Source organism: Leopardus geoffroyi, chromosome C1 (assembly GCF_018350155.1).
Source record: "Leopardus geoffroyi isolate Oge1 chromosome C1, O.geoffroyi_Oge1_pat1.0, whole genome shotgun sequence".
NCBI classification, from domain to species: Eukaryota; Metazoa; Chordata; class Mammalia; order Carnivora; family Felidae; genus Leopardus; species Leopardus geoffroyi.
The window spans coordinates 66,149,063-66,171,586 of record NC_059328.1 but is presented as its reverse complement, the minus strand read 5'-3'; the positions used below and the strand labels follow the sequence as shown (position 1 = coordinate 66,171,586).

At 34.3% G+C, this 22,524-nt stretch overlaps 1 long non-coding RNA gene across 1 annotated transcript; it reads left to right on the top strand.

Annotated features, from left to right (window-relative positions):
• Positions 1 to 1,078: 1,078 nt before the first annotated feature.
• LOC123600007 lies at positions 1,079 to 22,266 on the top strand. The gene is made up of 3 exons (XR_006713417.1): positions 1,079 to 1,203; positions 20,130 to 20,136; positions 22,257 to 22,266. It is a non-coding gene; the product is annotated as an uncharacterized LOC123600007 (long non-coding RNA).
• Positions 22,267 to 22,524: the final 258 nt, after the last annotated feature.

Sequence of the window (22,524 nt, the reverse complement as noted above, 5' to 3'; positions counted from 1 at the left end):
AATTCAAGTGGTGAAAATAAAGCTATTCAAAGTTGATTATTTCAAGTTTTAAATAGCATTCTTGTAAAACCTTTTTCTTGTTGTTAATTCAGTTAGAAAGTTTAGCACTGCAGTGATGAAACAAATACAAATGTTAAAGAACAGCATTATTGTAACAATGTTCTTCCCAAGTTGAAAATATCTATTGAGAAATATTCTTAAATTGGGTATAGTGCACATACAATTTTTATTTGCATTCAAACAAATAACAATGTTCTGAAAATAAAAGCAGGAGCTATAATTATCAAATATATAAACACATACATATATGCATATAGATTAACTTACCACAAAACTTTTATGATTAAGTTAATGTTAAATGCTATATATAAAAATATTGGTAGATGTAGATATTTCTACATGACACTACGTAAGATTGTTTTGTTGCCCACATCAATAATATTTTGGAAATGTTTGACTCTTCAAACAACTGCTTCATCAATAAAACTGTGTCCTATAATAGTATTGAACATTTTTTAAAAAATTCTCCAGATGGAGTGCTTGGATGGCTCAGTTGGTTAACCGTTCAACTCTGGCTCAGGTCATGATCTTGTAGTTCATGGGTTCGAGCCTCTCATCAGGCTCTGTGCTAACAGCTCAGAGCCTGGAGCCTGCTTTGGGCTCTGTGTCTCCCTCTCTCTCTGTCCCTTTCCCTCTCGCTCTCTCTCTCTCTCTCTCTCTCAAAAATAAATAAACATTAAAATAAAAAACTTTTAAAAATTATTTTAAAAAGTCTTCCAGATGTTCATTTTTTTTCTTTTTTTTCAAAACAAGACATTAAAAATATTTGAAGTATTCAACAAACGGAGCCCCTTCCAAAATTTCAGGTCTAAAGATTTTGGCAGTTCGAAATTATTGACAGTTTGCAAACAAGAACACATTAAAAGTATCATCACATTCAAGTTAACTATATATGCACTTTCAAAGAATATTTGGAAAAATATTTTAAAAATAAAATAAAGCCATGGTAAATTTTTGTACTTAAAAATGCCAATGACATAGTATTAGAGATGGAAGTATGACATTGGGTCCTTCTGAAGTTTAATTCTGAGTTCTCATTAAAAGAAATTTGCTTTCATTGTTATATTTCTTAATTGCTATGCTTCAGAATCAATTTGTGTTTTATGCGCCACCCCCCCCCCCATATTGTAGAGCAAGTCTTGTGTTAAAAGCCCAGTGTAACAGTGTCATGATGTACTAGTGTCTTACTGGTTTTTTTTTTTAATAAATCCTTTTGTATATATATATAAAAAAAAAAAAAGCCAAGCCATGACTAAAGTGTGTGAAAATGTACAAGAATAATTATTTGCATTATAACAATAAAGTAAGATATCATGTTTTTAGTTATTTTTTTGAGAGAGAGAGAGAGAGAGTAAGAGAGAGAACGAGTGGGGGAGAAGGGCAGAAGGAGAGGGAGAGAGATCATCTTAAGCAGGCTCCACACTCAGCAGAGAGCCTGACATGGGGGTTGATCCCACAACCCTGGGATCATGACCAGAGCTGAAATCAAGAGTCGGACACTCAACTGACTGAACCACTGAGGCACCCCAATATTTTGTTTTTAAATGTTGCTTTAACAACCACTGATTAGGGAGAAAATTTTAGTTTTGAAAGTATTTCTTGAATATAATGATTTCATATCTACAAACATAATTAATCTAATTTGTCCATTCATAAGAGCATATTTCAAAATCATATCACCTTAATCAGTTTTATTGTCCTTCACTCCTTAAAGTGTTCTGGTTCGGAGGATAAATGTATGCTCACCTTATAAGCCTTGAAAGACTTTGGCTTTTATAAGCATACCTTGATATTGCACATTTGGTTCCAAAACACCTAAATAAAGTGAATCACATTAATTTTTTGGTTTCCTAGTGCATATAAAAGTTATGTTTCCACTATACTATGGAAATGACATTATGTCTAAAATAACAATGTACATCCATCAATTAGATAATTTTTTTTTTTTTGCTAAAATGTGCCAACCATCATCTGAGCTGGGATGGGTCCCACCCTGAGAAGGGTCCCACCCTCAGGGACCCACCCTGAGAAGGGTCTTGCCTAGATGCCAACGGCTGCCGACTGGTCAGTGTGGGGTAGCAACGTCCAATTGAAGGCTGGCAATTTCTTAAAATAAGACAATAATGAAGTTTGCCACATTAAATGACTTTTCCTTTCGTAAATAATTTCTCCGTAGCATGCAATGCTGTTTAATAGCATTTTACCCACAGTAGAACTTCTTTCAGAATTGGAGTCAATATTCGCAGTCTGCCACTGCTCTATCAGCTAAGTTTATGTAATAGTCTAAATCCTCTGTTGTCATTTCAACAATCTTCACAGCATCTTCACCAGGAGTAGTTTCCATCTCAAGAAATCACTTTCTTTGCTCATCCATAAGAAACCACACTCCTCAACCGTTAAAGTCTATTAGGAGATTGCAGCCATTCAGTCACATCTTCAGGGTCCACTTCTAATTCTAGTTCTCTTGCTGTTTTCACTACCTCTGCTGTTACTTCCTCCACTAAAGCCTTCAACCCCTCAAAGTCATCCATGAGAGCTGGAATCAACTTCTTCCAAACTCCTATTAATGTTGATATTTTGACCTCTCCCCATGAATCATGAATGTTTTTAATGGCATCTAGAATGGTGACTCCTTTCGAAAAGATTTTCAACTGACTTTGTCAGATCCATCAGAGGAATCACTATCTATGGCAGCAATAGCTTTATGAAATGTATTTCTTAAGTAATAAGACTTGAAATTCAAGATTATTCCTTGATCCATAGGCTACAGAGTACATGCTGTGTTAGTAGGCATGAAAACAACATTAATCTTGTTTTACATCTCCAGCAGAGCTCTTGGGTGACCAGGTGCATTGTCAATGAGCAGTAATATTTTAAAAAGAAACTTTTCCCTGACCAGCAAGTCTCAAGAGTGGGCTTAAATTATTCAGTAAACCATATTGTAAACAGATGTGTTGTCAGCCAGGCTTTAGTGTTCCACTTATAGGTCACAGGCAGAGTGGATTTAGCCTAAGTCTTAATGACACTAGAGTTTTTATAATGGTCATAAGCATTGGCTTCAGCTTAAACTCACCAGCTGTATTAGCTCCTAAAAAGACAGCCTATCCTATACAGCTTTGAAGCCAGGCATTGACTTTTCTTCTCTAGCTATGAAAGCCCTAAATGGCATCTTCTTCCAGTTTAAGACTGTTTGATCTACCTTGAAAATATGTTGTTTAGCATAGTCACCTTCCTTCGTGATCCTAGCTAGATCTTCTGGACCACTTGCTGCAGCTTCTACCTCAGCACTTGCTGCTTCACCTTGCACTCATATGTATGGAAATGACTTCTTTCCTTAAAATTCATGAACCAACCTCTGCTAGCTTCAACCTTTTCTTCTGTGACTTCCTCACCTGTCTGAGCCTTCATAAAATTTAAGAGGGTTAAATCCCTTCTCCGGATTAAGCTTTGGCTTGAGGGTATGTTGCAGCTGGTTTGATCTCGTATCTAGATCACTAAACTTTTCTCCATATCAGCAATAAGACTGTTTCGCTTTCTTATCACTTATGTGTTCACTAAAGTAGCACTTACAACTTCCTTTAAGAACTTTTCTTTTGCATTTAAACTTAGCTAACTGGTGCAAGAGGACTAGCTTTCAACCTGTCTCAACTTTTGACATGCTTTTTCCTTAAGTTTAATCATTTCTAGCTTTTGATTTAAAATGAGAGACATGCAACTCTTCCTTTCACTTGAACAATTAGAGGCCCTCGTAGAGGTATTAATTGGCCTAACTTCATTCAATATTATTGTGTCTCAGTGAATAGAAAGGCCCAAGGAGAGGGAGATGAGGGAACAACTTATCAGTGGAACAGTCAGAATACACACAACATTATTAAATAAGTTTGCCATCTTATATGGGCCTGGTTTGCAGCTCCCCAAGACAATCACAAAGTCACATCAAAGATTAGTGATCACATATCACTACAACAAATATAATAACAATAAAAAATTTGAAATATTTCCAGAATTACCAAAATTTTACATAAAGCCATCAAGTGAGCAAATGTTGTTTGAAAACTGCACCTATAGGGACACCTCGGTGGCTCAGTCAGTTGAGTGTCTGACTCTTGATTTCAGCTCAGATCATGATCTTATGGTTTGTGGAATGGAACTTTGCGTTGTGCTTCACTCTGAACATGGAGCCTGTTTGAGATTCTCTCTCTCTGGGGCAATAGGGTGGCTCAGTCAGTTAAGGGTGGCTCTGCCTCTTGATTTTGGCTCAGGTCATGATCCCAGGGTCATGGGATCAAGCCCCACATTGGGGCTTAAAATTCTTAAGATTCTTTCCCTCTCTCCCTTTGCCCCTCTTCCCCACTTCTGTGCACTCTTTACATATAAAATTAATTAATTAATTAAATCTCAAGGCCTCCATTTATAAAGAGGCCAGAAAATGAACTGAAGAGGACTGTCCAGTGTAACAAGAGGAAAACCAGAGAAGCAGAATACACTGGAAGGCATGTGAAAAAAATGTTTAAACAAGACAAGTGATCAACTTTATAAAATGATAATAAGCCAAATATGAGAAGAACTGAGAATTGACCATTGGACTTAGCAATATAAAGGTCATAGTTGACCTTGGCAATAGTCATTATGGTGAAATGACTACAGAAGTACAATAATATGCTTTTATATACTTCAGCTAAAAAGAAAAGAAATAAGGGAGCATGTATATATTATGGCAAATAATTGTTAAATCTGGGTGATAGGTTATATAAGATTTCATTATCCTGTTTGTGTGTTTGAATTTTTCTAAATAAAAACCTTAAAATGGGAGAATAAAAGCAGAGAATTGGAGAAGTAGTTACACACAACTTTTCTTAGTAGCTTAGTTATATAACGGGGATGGGAAATGGCGTGCTGGGAGATGCTACTTAGAGAGGAAGTAGAGTCCAGAGAGATTTTGTTCTCAAGTATATGAAAAAGTATTTCTTATCTGTATGATGATAGTCAAGATCCAATAAAGAGGTAAAACTTATGATGCACAAAAGAAAAATGAGATACACGCTGGAAAGATATTTGAGCATAAAAAAATGTGGGTGGGGGATCCAATGAAGGTTTAACTTTAGATAAGAGCACAGTTTAGTTATAGGAATGACTTAGGGACTGTGGACACAGTTGAAGTTTCCTGGGTGTTGTGGTGGAGGACATATGAGGCATCTTTATTCCAATTGTTCCTGTTTCTTCAGTGAAATAAGCAAGGACATAAACTGAGAGTGAAGATGGCTAAGAGAGTTTTAAATTCTAGAAGAAATCAGGAAACAGTTACCTATGAGAGCAACAGAGTGACAGGATTGTGAGTTCCAGTGAGGCAGCCATCACGGCTGTGTGCTTTTTTTCCTCCACTATAGACAGGAGTCCCAGGGTAAATGTTGAGTACAAAGACCTGGATTCATTTATAGTACAGATTTTTCAACTTGCATGATAAAAAGCAAGACCATGAAGTCTATATGTAAGACAAAAAGGAGGAGAAAGAGCAAAAAGATTATAGATCGAAGACTATAGGTCCCAATAGGTTACACAGAATCTAAGAGATGACATGAGATAAGATGAGATGAGATGAGAATCTGGGTGATGACTTTATTTGTAAGTTGACTGAGATAAAATGTAAAATTATTTTCATTAAAACACATTACAGAAGTGGAAAAAGAGCCTGAAAATTGGAAAAAAAATTTAATTTTTATATTCATGTATATTTATGTATAGTATACTATACAGATAACTATAACATATATTTTAACTCCTAAAAACCATAAAAAACAAGCATGCAAAGGCAATTCACAAGAGAGGCTAATAAACAGATGAAATGATGCTCTACTTTATTAGTAATTAAGAAAAAATAGATTAGGGTCACCATGAAATACCATTTCATAATAATTGAGTTGGCAAAAATTTTAAGAGTTGATTATTATCAAATGTTGGAGAAGTAGAGAAGTATCAGGAATATTTATACATTGCTGGTGGGATTAGGAATTGGTACAAGCACTTGGGAAAATGTATAAAATAACATTATAAAAAATAAAAGAAATAAAAACCATTTAAACGTTTATAGCAGGAGAATGAATAAATAAATGTTGGTATATTCATGTGATAGGTGAAAAGAATGAATATAAATAAACCTCACAAACCCTATGTTGGATGAAGAAAATGAAATTACACATCAAAACCAATTATATAAAGATTTAAATATTTAAGACAACATGATGTATGACTTAGGGATATATGCATATATAGAAAACTATAAAGAAATTCATGACAGTGCTAAATAAGAACGTTAGGACCCTTCTAGAGGAGAGATTGGCTGTGCCCATGAAAGATTGGTAAAAGAGATTTAACTGTATCAAGCATTTTCCTTGAGCTAGTTGGTAAGTATGTGGGTACTTGATACAGTATTGCTTATATTTTCTTGGAGATCTTAAGTGTTAATAAACTTTAAACCTAAAAATCAGTAATATATGAACTAGCAACTTCAGGGCTACTATAATAATGTCTCCCATTTTTCTATCTCTTTTCATTTTTTTCTTATCCTCATACTCTTTCGTCTTTCTCTTCCTGCTCCCTCACTCCAACATATATTGACTCACTCCCCACTGGGTCCCAACATTGTACTTTAAAAATGAATACATATGTTTCAAAGTGCAGTCTTTTACTAGTATCCTACCTTTTTTTAAGTACTACACTGAGAAACATGTATATATGGATAGGCAATTTTCTTGATCCTGGCCATTAAAAAGGGTAAAAATATTAGAGCAATTATTCTTTTTTGAATTCATCTATTTCCACGAAATCTCATTAGTTAAAACCAATAGCTCTCTTTCTCCCTGAGGCAAGCAAAAACTTTTACCTAATTCATATTATGAAACTTGACAGACTAATTTTCCAAAAGTTTAAGGTGTTCCATTAAAGCTTCTATTCAGGGGTTTTTTGGTTGTTTGATTCTGACTGAGAAACTGTGCCACTCCAACTCACACACATTTGTTATACAGACCTTAAACTTTCCTTTTCTAATCTCATGTTACATCCTTCCAAATTATTAGCCAATACGTGGGAGCTCCTTCTGTCCCTTCTCTGGGAACCCAGTAGTTTTAGCAACTATAATGGACAGTAATACCTAGTTTCTATAAATTTGATTTTCTCTACTCTCCCTTTACTTAAATCATCTGCATGGATTTCTCTTCTCCTCAGATCAAGCTCATGAATGAATTTGCAGTTGTCATTTTGATTGGCACTAGAAACAGACCCAAAATAAAATAGAGCTCAGATTTGCAGAACTCAGTTTACTGCATCTCCGTGGAAATTTACATAGTACGTACAGCACATTTCTTTACTACTTCATATGCCTTTGTGGAAATTTAAAATGAAAAATAATCATATTTACCAACTAATAAGTATGCCTTTTTGGTCCATTTAACCAGCAAGATACCAATGTAGCATCTGTGTCACGGCTGCATATAAGTTTAAATGAGTCAGGAAGTGAACACTCAGTAAGAGAAAGCGTTGAAGTTAAAAGGGAATTTAATGTAAGCCGTGGAGATAAAAATGTTTATTGAAGAAGTACCAGCTTTTTTACAAAATAATAAAATTAGGGCATGACCTCTATGCATAGTGTTCAGCTACAAAGCAATTTAAAATTTGATGCCATTGCGTTTCTGCACTGTCTATCCCCCAGGAGTATCTTTTGAGAATATGGTAGCAAATACTAATGACAAGGACATAAAGTTTCAAAGTATTTTTAAACTTAAAACCCCCTTGCTATGATGGAATGAGCAAAAGTCTAGCAGTCTGAGTTCTAATTTTGTATTTGTTTCTTTGTTTACTCACTTATTCGTCAATTGTTAACTACACACCAATTATGTGCCAGGAACTTTCTAGGCACTGAGGTTATCAAGATAAGTAAAATACAGTTGTTGCCTAGAAATTGGTGACATTCAAGTCAAATAAATAAAGTTGTATGACATTGCCCAAACCAATCTTTCGATGTCTTCTTTTGCAAAATAAAGAAAATTCAGGTCCTAACTAATCTCATTGATATGAGGATCAAATGTGCATGTGAAACTTCTAGGAGAGGAGACTATGGTTTTTTGGATGCCTCCCATGTCCACAACTTCTTCTAAGCAAAACAGCCTTATATATGTGAAGGAAAACAAGTAATTTAACTCCAGAGAAGAATTATATGCTTTCCATGAGTGTCAAGTTCCTTTAATTAAACCCAGATCTAAGACAACCAAGCCAGGACTTCTGGTTTCCAGTCTAGCGTATAAAAAGCTTGGAAGTTGCCACTCCATCCTAAAACATCTGGTGAGCTATAAAATCAACAATGCTTCTCAGATCTGTAAGAGAACTGAGAGCACAGGGCAAATTGCATCCTTAAAGTTGAGACATCAATAGGCAATACTGAAAAAACTTCTACAAAATGCCAAAGGATAAACCCTTGCCTATAGAGGTGCAAAGATCAGAATGACATCTTACTTCTCAGAAACCATGCAAGCAAGAAGACAGTGGAAATACTTGAAGTGTTAAGAGAAAAAAAAATCACTAACCTGGAATTCTGTACACTATGAAATTAACTTTGAAAAGTGAAGGAGAAATAAAGTTGTTCTCAAACAAAAAATGGGGGAATTTGTAGTTAGTAGCTGTTGTAAGAAATTTAAAAGTTCTATAGAGAAAAGGAAAATTATATAGATCAAAAATTCAGATATGCATAAAGAAAAGGGCATAGAAGAAGGAATAAATGAAGATAAAATAAAAACTTTTATTTTCCTGAATCATAATTGATCTAACAGGTAAGTTTATTCGAAATAGTAATAGCAACAATGTCTCTGATTACGTTTGTGTGTGCGTGCATGTGCACCCGTCTGTCTATGCATGCTTATGAATAAGCAAAGTGAAAGACAACAAAGGGACAAAAGTAAAGCATCAGGATTATTTTCATTATAAAGTACTCACACTAGCTGTGAAGCAATAGAGTGTTACTTGAAAATAGATGTGGATTAGTTGTAAATGTATATTGCAAATTCTAGGACAGCCACTAAAAGCATACATAAAAAGAAATATAATTTATGTGCTAAGAAAGTAGAGAAAATGAAATCATATAAAATGACCACATAAAACAACAAAAATCAGGGATAGGGTGAATCACAAAAATAGGAACAAGAAACAAGGACAACAAATAGAAAACTGGAACTAATACGGTAGACATTAATCTAACCATATCAATAATGTTCTACATGCACCAATTAAAAAACTGAAATTCAGAGTGCATCAAAAAACACTACCCAATCATATGTTGTCTATGAGAAACCCATGTTAAATATAGACACAGATAGTTTAAAAGAAAGTGGATGGGGAAAGATATACCGTGCTGACACTTAAAAACAACAGCACAAGAATGGCTATATTACTTTCAGACAAAGTAGACCTCAGAACAGAGAAAAGTTACCAGAGATAAAGAGGGCCATTACACAATGATAGAGGGGTCAATTCTCCAAGAAGATATAACAATCCTTATCATATATACACAAAACAACAGAGCATCAAAATACGTGAGGCAAAAATGAATAGAAACACAAAGAGAAATAGATTAATCCACTATTGTAGTTGCAGACTTCAGTATTCCTCTCCAAACCAAAATAGACAAATCCAGGGGACAGAAAATCCCCAAGGACATAGCTGAATTTAACAACACCATCAATTAGTTGGATAAAATGGACATCTATACACTGCTTCATCCAATGACAGCAGAATACACATTCTTCTTAAGCTCATATAGAACATTCACCAAGATAGAGCACAATCTGGGACATTAACCACACATTAAAAAATTTAAAAGAATATAAATCCTACAATATCAGCTCTCAGGACACAATGGGACTAAACTAGAAATCAGAAACAGAAAAATAGCTGAAAAATCCAAAAATATATGGAGATTATACAAAACACTTCTAAATAACAGATGGGCTAAAAAAAAAAAAATAAAGATTACAATAAAGAATATTTTGAAGTAATTAAAAATGAAAATACAACTTATCAAAATGTGTGAGATGCAGAGAGAAAACACAACTTGACAACAGGTGTAAGAAATGATGTTCATCATTACCAATCACCAGGAAAATGCAAATTAAAACCACAATGAATATCTCTTCACATGTGGATGACTATTATCAGAAAAAGAAAAAGAAGAACTGTTGCCTAGGATATAGGGAAATTAGAACCCTTATATACTGTTGATGAGAAGGTAAAATGGTGCCTTTACTGAAAACACAAAGTCCCTCAAGGAATTAAAAATAGAACTGCCATGTGATCCAGCAATCCCACTTCTGGGTGTATATCCAAAAGAATTGAAATGAGATCTTGGAGAACTGCACTTCCGTGTTCAATGCAGCATTATTCACAATAGTTGAGATATGAAAATAATCTAATTTTCCAGCGACGGATAAATGGATAAAGAAAATGTGGTTGTACACAAAATGGAATATTATCTAGCCTTTAAGGGGCACCTGGGTGGCTCAGTCAGTTAAGCATCCAACTTCAGCTCAAGTCATGATCTCACAGTTCCTGGGTTTCAATCCCATGTGGGTCTCTGTGCTGCCAGCTCAGAGCCTGGAGCTTGCTTCAGATTCTGTGTCTCCCTCTGTCTCTGTGTCCCTTCCCCCACTCATGCTCACTCTTGCTCTTCCCCTCTTTCTCTCTCAAAAATAAACATTTAAAAAATTTTAAAAAAAGAAAATACTGTCATCTGCAACCACATGGATGAACCTGGAGGATATTTTGCTAAGCAAAATACACCAGTCACAGAAGGACAAATACTGCATGATTCCACCTATATGAGGAACCTAAAATAGTTAATCCTGGAAGCAGACAGAATAGTGATTGCCAGGCACTGGGTTAAGGGGGAAATGGGGAGATGTTGTTCAGTAGGTATCAGGTTTCAGTTATGCAAGATGTATGAATTCTAGAGATGTACTGTATAACACAGTGCCTATAATTAACCGTACTGTATTGTGCACCTAAAAATTAGTAAGGAGATAGATATGTTAAATGTTCTTCCCACAATTTAAAAAAAAAATAGAAAAAAAACTTAAACGGAAAAAAATAAAGATATGCAAGTTACTACAATGGTGAAAAGATATCCAATATTGTTTTTTATAAGCAAAACAGATCAGTAAATCCTGATATCTATGATGATAGAAGTCAGAAGTCAGGATAGTGATTACACTTGGAGTGGACAGGAGTCCAAGTATAGTTAAGGGATTGAATGAGACTTCTGTGGTGTTTGTATATTCTTAATCTTATTTGGGCAGTGGTCACTTCATGGTTTTTGTGAAATGTATCAAACTCTATACCTAAGATTTTTAACTTTTCTGAATGCATGTTACATGTTAAGAAAAAATGTTTTTAAAAAGTTAATCTTATATAACCTGGTAACTACCACTGCACATACTAAAATATGCCAGAAGAAAGGCATTGATGTCTCAAATGCCCTTTCTAAGAGAACATGGATTTGTATACGTAATTCCCATACCCCCAGCCAAATATGATAAACATAGGGCCTTGGCTTCTTGATTGTTCACCCAACTGGCCCTAATTTGTTAGATTTTTTCATCATAAATGAACATTGAATTTTGTTTTACGCTATACACAAGATCATAGGATTTTTATCTTGTAATCTTTTAATGAGAAAATTACACAGAATGCATAATATTAAATCAGACATGCTTTTTAGGTCATGATGTAATATATGTTTTATATACAGCTGCATTCTATTTGACTATTTTTTAATGATTTCACCTGTTTCATAAATACCATTGTCCTATTTCTTATTTTTGAATCAAGATTATAGCAGCTTCCTAAATTAAGCTGGGGTGCATTCCTACTGTTTTTATTCTGTAAATAGTTTGTTCAAGATGAGACAGATTTCTTCCATATAAGTGATAGGATTTGCTTGTAAAACCATCTGTGAGTAACATTTAGTGGTATTATCTTTATGGAGATTGTTAATTGATTCAATGTATTTAATGCCTGTAGGATTATTCAGTGTTCCTATTTCTTTCTGAATTGGTTTGGTAAGTCACTTTCCTAGGAAGTTTTCCCATTCCATATGTTTCAGACATACTGGCATACATTTGTTTATAATATTCTATCTTTTCAATCTCTATGATATCCTTTGTTATGCTGCCATTTAAATTCTTGATGTTTTTGTATTTTCATTCTCTTTTTTTTGTTGTTGTCACTCAACCCTGTAAAAGGGGTGATGCTTTATAGGTATTTTAATAATCATTGTCTTAGCTTAGTTGTTTTTTTTTATTTTGTATGTTAGTTTCATAGTCTATTAATTTCTATTCATGTATTTATTAGATTTGTCTTTCTAACACAGTTTTTCTAACTAAAGTTGGATGCTGAGCCCATTTATTTTCAGGCTTGTTTTCTAAGTATTAAAGGCTATACAATTGTATTTAATCAATTTGGTTGCAGCTACCCAGTGTTAACATACAATATTTTGCTACCATGCAGGAAACATAATTATTTATTTATTTATTTATTTATTTTTATTTTTTGAGACAGAGAGCATAGGAAAGGGTCAGAGAGAGAGGAAGAGAAAGAGAATCTCAAGCAGGCTCCATGCTCAGCACAGAGCCCAACATGGGGCTTGATCTCATGACCCTGGGATCATGACCTGAGCAGAAATCAAGTTGGATGCTCAATCAACTGAGCCATCCAGGCACCCCTATTTTTTATTTAATGTCCATTTTTACTTTTTTCATACAATTATTTAATTATGTTTTTTAATTTTCTAACATAGAAAGATATTTTATTCATTATCATTTTATAACATTTCTAATTTGTTTTGGGAGGAGTTTTTTTTTGCATTTTATTTTTTTCAACGTCTCCTGATGTATAATTAGCAAATAACAAATTGTATATATTTAAGGCATACAACATGATGGTTTGATATATGTATATAATGTGAAACGATTACCACAATCAAATTAATTCTCATTTATTTCTAATGTTATATAATCATGGCCAGTTTATTATCTGTATGATATCAATTTATTAAAAATTGTTGAGATCTTTTAATGGTCTAGCATTCTTTAAGACAAACGGTATACATATTTCATGAGTATTTGAGAAGGATTTGTATTCTTTGATTGTTGGCTTCAGGAAAAGATCTATTATGAAATAACATTGGTTAAGCATGTTCTTCAAATTCCACTTGGTTTAATAAATTTTTGCTTCATCTATTAGATAGATTTGCTTCTATCTACAAGTTAGAATTAGTACATCTTCCTGGTGAATTAAACCTGTGATCATTGTATGAAATTCCTTTGGTCTCAAATAACATTCTTATCTTAAAGTCTATTGTTTTCCTCTCTTCATAACACCTATGCTATTTCTCGTATCCATCTTATATAACTCCCTCCATCCTTTCATATTCAACACTTGGTGTCTTGTATTTTTGGTTTACTGCTTATAAAGAACCTATAGCTACAGCTGGGCTTTGAAAACTATACCTGACAATTTCTGTCTCATACAGAGAACACTCAGTCTGCATACATTTGATTACTGACATATTAGACTTTGTCTACATTATTTTATTTTAAACTTTCTATTATTCTGATTTTATATGTGTTATTTTTCTTTGTTGCCTTTTTTGGAGGAGTTTTTCAAGGATTTTCACTTGTTAATTTTTCTTATTATTCTTTAAATCTACATGCTTGGGTGCTATTATATAATTTTTATTCTTTTATGAGTCAAACTTACAATCGTATCATGAGTACCTAACATAAAGAAACTCTAAATATAATCGGTATGTTAACTCTCCTTTCAAATACCAAGAACTCTGAATGGTTTTTATGCCCCAATTAATGTGGTATTTTGCTTTTATTTCCCCAAATTATACATATAATTATTTTATACAATTGGTATGTATGTATATTTACAAACATGTTTACCAGTTTATTTTCTAGCCATTTTTTCTTACGTCTCAGACATTCTTCTAGAATCATTTTCTTTTTTCCTGAGATGCATACATAATTTGTGAGTTCTTTTAATAAACTCCATTTTGTTCCACTGCAAATTTCTTTTTTTTTCCCTCACTCATAAAAAATAGTCTTTGTTGGGTATAGAAATTCTCTTCCCACTTTGAAGATACTATCCATTATTGATTAGATTACAGTATTACTCTTGAAATATCAATTTTCAATACAACTCTGGCTCATAAAAATATAATTTGTGGCTTTTTAAAACTATTTGGTGTAGTTTTTTTTTTGTTTGTGTTTGAGCATGATATAGCTGTTTCACTACGAAGAATCAAGTATCAAAGTATTTCCCCTCTTTTCATGTATCCTATTAGTATTCAGAATGACTTTTGTGTCATATAAAATCATGTAAATTTCTGAAAAATTACCAACAATGATCTCTTCTAACATTAATTCTTAGTCATTTTACTCTTTATTTCTAGAACTCTAATCATATCAATGTTGGACCATCTCCATCTATCCTACATATCTTTTACCTTTCATTCATATTACACATCTTCTTTTCTCTCTGCTAGAGACTAAATAATTTCTTAATATCTCTTCTGGTTCATTAATATTCTCTACATATTTATTTAACCTGCTGCTTCATCTTCTATTCACTTTAAATTTATTATTTTTTTCATTTTCAATTCTCTTTCATTAAAATCAGATCTTTCTGGTACTTTATTGTAACTTCTTGTACATTGCTGTCTTTATGCCCTCTTTCTTAAAAAACGATTAGCATAGGGGAGCCTGAGTGGCTCAGTTGGTTAAGCGTCCAACTTTGGCTCAGGTCACGATCTCTTGGTTCATGAGTTCGAGCCCTGCATCAGGCTCTGTGCTGACAGCTCAGAGCTTGGAGCCTGCTTCAGATTCAATGTCCCTCTCCCTCTCTGCCCCTCCCCCACTCACACTCTTTCTGTCTCTTTCTCTTTCAAAAATAAACATTAAAAGATTAAAAAAAAACAATTAGCACATAATTACATTCTAAATCTGTTAATTCCAATATCTGAAGTTCTTGGATATATTTATCTATTGTGTTATTTCTGCCGAATCTCAAACATAATGGCTTCTTTTCTGAAGTACTCAGTATTTTTTATTTTTTATTTATTTTTTGAGAGGAGCATGAGTTGGGGAGGGCACAGAGAGAAGGAGAGCAAGAATCCCAAGGAGGCTTCATGCTGTCAGCACAGAGCCCTACACAGGGCTCAACCCCACAAACCACGAGACCATGACCGGGGCCAAAATGAAGAGTCAGTCATTTAAGCATCCCTGAAGTATTCAGTGTTTTTTAATTTGAATTAACTTTTACAGAATTTAATTTGTTGGAATCCTGAAATTTTCCTGGATCTGTTTTCCTCCTGAGAGGACTTACAGGTCATTAGAAGAACTGCTCAATTGGGACCAATTTAAGTTAATTTCTTGTCTTGACACGCATTTGACATGAGTTGTAAGAATTTGAAATCCAGAGTTACCTAAGAGAAGCACAATGTTTGCAAATGATCAAATAAGACTATCATTTTGATGATTATCATTATTTTTATATCATAACTTTCACTTTTTTGAGATAGGATAGACCAGTGTTTTTATATGTTTCCTCAGCTGCTCAGAAAATTTTTGGTAACCTATCTTTTCACTAACGTGTAGCTCTTTTATATTACTCCAGATTAATTGTAGGAGTGTTCTATTCATTTGTTTCTAATTTGGTGGCCTAACAATAATGTCTAATTTCCTACATGCTATATCATTTACGTTTAAGATCTGACTAACAGATACATAACATTTGCTGTTAGGAACATCTCCTAGATTTTACTTACTAAATGCTCACTTGTTTGCTTTCAGCAAACTATTCCTATTTGGAGATCCCTGGTAATATTTTTTACTTCTTTACAATTTCAATCACTCATGCAAATACAAGCATGTTAATATTTACCCAGGATCAAGCTGTATTGGAGGAGGAAGGGGTGTTTATTTGTCTCTTCGTTTTTAGAATATCCAGTCAATCATAATGCTGGAAGCTGAGGTTTCTAATATATAATATGGTTCTTTCTCAGATTCCTTGATTTCAAATGATTTAAGAGGGGACAGTCTGAGTCCCAAAACCAAGATTAGAGATGATCAGGATGTGAAACAGTATTTTCCCAATATGACACTCTCTATAACATCAACATTTTTTATTCTACCTTTTTATCTCAAATCTTCATTTATAATTAAGAGGCATGTGATTTACTAAATTGCTATTCTAATATAATCTGATTTAAAAGGTCATTAGAATAAGTTAATTTTGGCTTTTCAAATGTATTTCTTCTGAGGCTTACTAATTAGAAATTGCTTCCAATCTTTAAATGATTAATAGTCATCAAAAATATGATTTGGTAATTTCTGAAAAACATTTAGACTTACCTTGAGATAAGCTCATTCAACTTAACCCATTGTAGTTAATATGTCAATGACTGACTGGAATGCTGTGTTAGGGGATTACATAGGTTTCTTTGCAGTTGATAATGTCCCTCTTCCAGGACTGTACGTAAGTGGATATAATCTGTCATAGACCCAGAGAGAGACTCTCTCCTGACCCTAATTCAATGTGTATAAAGGCAGAAGCAAATTTCTCTGCCATATAGACGGTTGAGGTCATTGAAATCATTGATCCATTGAATGCTGCTTGAAGCAAAAATGTGAACAAAATTGAACAAAAATAACAAAACACACAAATTCAATGTCACATGAGCGAAAGAATACTTAACCAGTGATTGGCATTTTTATAATTATCAGATTACAGAATACTTTTACTTCTAAAGACATTTTACTTTGAGATGATTAAATGATTTTACATTTTTCAGAATAAAATCAAGCTCTGTATTTGAGTTGGCACAAAAAGGTTTGATTTAGCACAAAGATTTCTTTGGGTATAAAACTGCTTATCTCTATTCTGACCTAGTGTCATCTTGATTATGTGTCGCAATGACCTGCAGATGACAAAAATAAGCATCATATTCTACACAATCAAGTCTAATAACATATGCAACTGCTGACTTATGTATTGTCCTTATTTCAAGATATTATTAAGTTTTACAAAATATTAATTCTAGATATAAAAATAAAACACACCATACAAAAAAGTAAATTTTTGTGACTTATCTAGTCCTTCAGAAAAAAAACCCATTATATATTTCTCATTAAAATATACTTCTACAGAAAAAGTAATGTTTTATTATTCTTTAACAAAAATATAATATACAGGATAATTGTAGTTAAATTTTAAGAAAGTAGCTTTGTTTTCATTACATCAACAAAGTTTTTAAAAGCTTTCACTTTAAATTTGTTTTAATGTTTGTATTTATTTATTTTTTTGACAGAGAGAGACAGAGAGAGAAAAAGCATGAGTGGGGGAGGGGCAGACAGAGACAAAGACACAGAATCTGAAGCAGGCTCCAGGCTCTGAGCTGTCAGCACAGAGCCTGACGCAGGGTTAAAACCCACAAGCCTTGAGATCATGACCTGAGCCAAAGTCAGATGCTTTACCAACTGAGCCACCCAGGCACCCCAAGATCTCACTTTAAAATCACATGACAAGTAATAACAAATTTTGTGGTACAATTTTTTAAATTAATTTCCTACATAAGCAAGTTCCTTGTTACACAACTATAATATTTGAGAACTAAATAAATTTTATTGATGATCTTATCCAACTCCTTCACACTATAAATAGGAAAACTAAGGTCTGGAAGTATTAATATGATTTGGCCAAGGTAATAAACTTCAAAGTGCCAAAGTCAGAACTAACATCTCAATCTCCTGGCTTCCCACATCAAAGTTTTAATCCAAAATTACTGTGAGAGAAATAAAAACTCACATATTCCCATACTTCCATAATAGTAAAAAATATTTTTTTTGGAAAGTATTATAATATTGCAAGAGAAAATTCTGTAGAATGTGAGTATGGTTCATTTGATTCGAGGCTATATTTTTGCCCTTTGACATTGAAACCTGACCTCAAGTTAAAATTATCTTTACCATGAAGTACAATTATTGAGCAGCGTCCTCTAAAAGAAGCAACTAAGAGAACAGCCTGAGTTGATGAACCTTACGGCAGATTGCAATCAGCAACATTCACTGTCGACAAGACATTTATGTTAAAATACAAACTCCAAGTCAGTGATTACTGTTACATTTTGGGTTCTGACATGATGATCAGCGATACGCTTTTCCTAAAAATATTTTTTCAAAAGTTAAATGGATAAAATACATGCATGGAATTAACACCACATTTTATACTGAGTTGAGCCGGGTTTCCTTGTATTTCCTTGAATTTCCTTGTATTAAATTCATGTAATTATTTTTTTACAATGTCAACTGTCACTTTTAGCTACAATTTCTTACTGAGTGGTTTGGAAGATGTGAAAAAAAATATGGAATCTGAAGAGACTATGCAAATGTACGTATAACGATTAAAAATTTTATGTCACCTTTATCCTCATACAATGACAATTTAAATACTAGCCACTTCACGAATAAGTCTTTGAGTATGTGCCAATGTCATCAAATATCAAAATAGAAAATATCACAAGTATTGATTTTGTCTCAACTGCATATACTGACATAGAATATACTAATCTTAGGAAACATATCTCAGCAACAAAGGATACTAAAACAGAACATATATTTGGGGATATGATATAAAGTCATTCCCATTCTAATAATGTGTTTGGAAGTTAAAGTAAATGCCAATGTCACCTACCATAGCTGCCTGCTTGTTCTGGTGAAAATTTACTATGATGGCTGGGAGCAATTTTCCTAATCCCATTTTATCCCTCAACAACATATGAAAGCGGTATCACTAGACCATAATTCATTGTCATGAATACAGTAAGAAGCGTACCCAGGAATATCAGCTGAATTTCAACAGCCATTAACATAACTCCATTACCTAAAGAGAATATGTTTGCAACAAATAACACCAACGTGAACGCAGTATTTCTAAAGTGAGAATTAAAATGTATTTCTCGGGCATTTTGCAATTCAAAACATCCTACATTCATTCTTAGACACTTAGGCTCTGCCTGCTCTTATTTTTACTGCTACCAATACTGCCAAGTACCGGACACACATTAAAAGTATTAAAATGGGCAATTCGCAAATGTCAGCTTTCCTTACTACTATGGAGAAGAATCATATTTTTCCTCCCAAGTGTTAAAATACCATCTTCCTCTAAACATCTCCCCTCAAGATCTTTTGTCCTTCTATGGAACATTATTCTTGGGTTCCATACTGAGGAACAGTCTACTGGGGGGAGTGACTGATACCCATTTTTGTTTTTGTTTCTGGGTATCACATATTAAAAGTTTAGACAGTATTTATAAAGGACTGCTTACTTTCTCAGAGTTTGACAAAGATGAAAAGGGCAGCGAGTATAGTGTCAAAGATGAAAAAGCCACCTTTTTTGTGGTCTGGAGTTTTATGCTGACCCATATCAACAGGAGTCATGTGCTGGCTTTTCTAATACTAAAGCAAAATGTTAGACAGATAGGACCTTAATTAATCCCAAATCCACTTACATAATGTTGCACATACTATACCACTCGCTCAAAGATGTCTCAAATCAGTTCCCTGTAATCACCTTTGAGCTTTTATAAGACTGAAGGAATTAACAAGTCATTGTTTTCCTGGAAATTTAGGAAACGGGTAATAAAATGTAGCTCTGGTCTTGGAGTCTCCTATAGGCCATCAATACATGGTGAGTGTGGTATATGTTGCATGCAAATCATGGATTGCTAGTGTATTTTAAAGATATACACTCACCTTGTTAAGTCAGAGAAATAAGGCAAGACTGAAGTATTCCAAATAAATCCAACATTGTTCTGCTTTTCTATTCAGCTTCATTTCTTGCTGCCATATTTTGTGCTTAGAGTTAGTAAGGACTAAATATTTTCAATGCCTAAAATTTGGCACATGTAACTAGCCTCAAAAACAAAAAGAGAATATATTTAATTCTACTACAACTTATACTATGAGAGGGAGAGTGTTGGGTGTTGGGGTGCCTGGGTGGCTCAGTTGGTTGAGTGTCTGACTCTTGATTTTGGCTCAGCTCATGATCACAGGGTTGTGGGATCAAGCTCCATGTTGGGAGCCTGCTTAAGAATCTCTCTCTCTCTCTCTCTCTCTCTCTCTCCCCTTCCCTTCTTCTGCCCCTCTTCCCTGCTCATGATTTCTTTCTTTAAAATTAAAAAAAAAGGAGGGAGAGTGTCAAGATATGAGGGGCAGAGGTAGTCCAGGGGCAAATCATGGAAGTCATTGTAAGCCACAGTGCTCTGGACTGGATATGTCCCCCCAAAACTCATATGTTGTGATCCTAACTTCCAGTATAATTATATTAGCAGGTAGGGCCTTTGGAAGGTGGTTAAGTTATGAGAGACATTAGTGCCCTTATAAATAAGACCATGGAGAGCTCTTTCACTTCTTCTGCCATCTGAGGACACAGCAAGAAGACTAAAAGTAGGAAGTGAGCTCTCACCAGGCGCCAATTCTGCTTATTCTTAATCTTGAACTTCCCAGCTCCCAAATCCGTAAAAAATCAATTTCTCTTGTTTATAAGCCACCTAGTCTATGGTATTATGTCATAGCAGCCTGAACTGGCTAAAATACATGGTAAAATGTTTCACTCTATCTAGCAGTTAGAAGATTCTAAGTTGGAGAATAGTATTAGATTTGCATTTAGAAAAGCTACTCTAGTTTCAACGTAAGACAGAGATCTGCAGAAAGCAAGATTATTGGCAGGGAGATCAGTTAAGCAAATGTAATTATAGGTAAAAGAGATGGTGTTTGGGTAGAAGGTTAATGAATATTGTCAAGTGGTCAAGCAGCTCCTGAGTAGCAGCGTCATGGCAGCTACTAGTTTGGCTTGCCACACTTCTATAGATTCAGTCAGTAAAAGACAATGAATCTAAATGGATTTAGACAGCTTATTACTAACACAAAGAAAAGCAAAAGCAGTATCAGCATGGGTTCCGATGCCTGTGACCCTAATCCCACAGAATGACACAGGACTTAAGGGATCAAATGACAGCACAATTAGTACATTGCTCTGATGTGGATGAGCCATCTCCCGACTGCAGTTAAGTCGTGATGTTACAGCTTATACCTGCATCCTAAGCAGAGGAGTTGGTGGGAAGTCTCATACCTCACCGTAACCAAAGAGGTGAATGAGAGCTGCCTTCCAGGAGTCTCCCACTACACCTGGAGCCTCCCACAAAGTAGAGAGAGATGGATGAGAAACAGTCTTGTAATAGTTTCTCACAAGACTGCATATCTTGCTATATTACAGGGAGAATCACAATGCATACATTAAGACTCACATTGGACTAAAAACAAACAATCAAATTAGAAAATGTTCAAGTGTCCAGCTCTTGGTTTTGGCTCAGGTCATGATCTCACAGTTCATGGGTTCAAGCCCCCCATCGGGTAGGGTTCTGCACTGATAGTAAGGAGCCTGCTTGGGATCTTCTCTCTCTCTCCCTGTCTCTCTGCCCCTCTCACTCTATCTCTAAAAATAAGTAAATAAACTTAAAAAAAAAAGAAAATGTACAAAAGACATGACAGACATGTCATCAAAAAGGACATACAGATGACAGGGCACCTGGGTGGCTCAGTTGGTTAAACATCTGACTCTTGATTTTGGCTCAGGTCATGATCTTGGTCTGTGAGATCGAGTCCCAAATCAGGCTTTGAGCTTACAGTGCAGAGCTTGCTTGGGATTCTCTCTCCTTCTCTGCCTCTCTCTCTCCCTAAATAAATAAATAAACATTAAAAAATAAGAGGACATACAGATGGCAGAAAGACACATGAGAAGATGGTCAACATCATTAGTAGTTAGAAAAATAGAAATTAAAGCCACAATATGATATGACTACACACCTATAAGAATTGTTAACAGTAAAAAAAAAATCAACTTATTATAAATATATAGCAATTATAAATGTGTATATACCTAAAAATGGTTTTACAATAGATAAAACAGAATCTTATAGAACTGAAGAAGTGAAATAAAGTCATAATTATAGTTGAGAATTTTAACACCTCTGACTCAGTAATTGATAGAATAGAATAGATAGATAAATAGATAGATAGATGATAGATACATAGGTGTGTAGATAATAAAATATATGTAACATATATGTAAATCATACAGGAAGGGAATTTGGGGCAATGTTGTTGAGCTTAGTCAAGATGACACATTATAAAACCCCACATTTACTGAGATGGCTGCTAAGGGCAGCAATGAATCAATCTTGGAGAACATTTTCCTGGAAGGCATATAAAGTTCCTACCAGATCAGAATATCTTTGGGGAGAAAGGAAGAAGAATTTATTCACTTATTCTCCCCAAGTGTTGGTTGAATACTTGCCCCCCA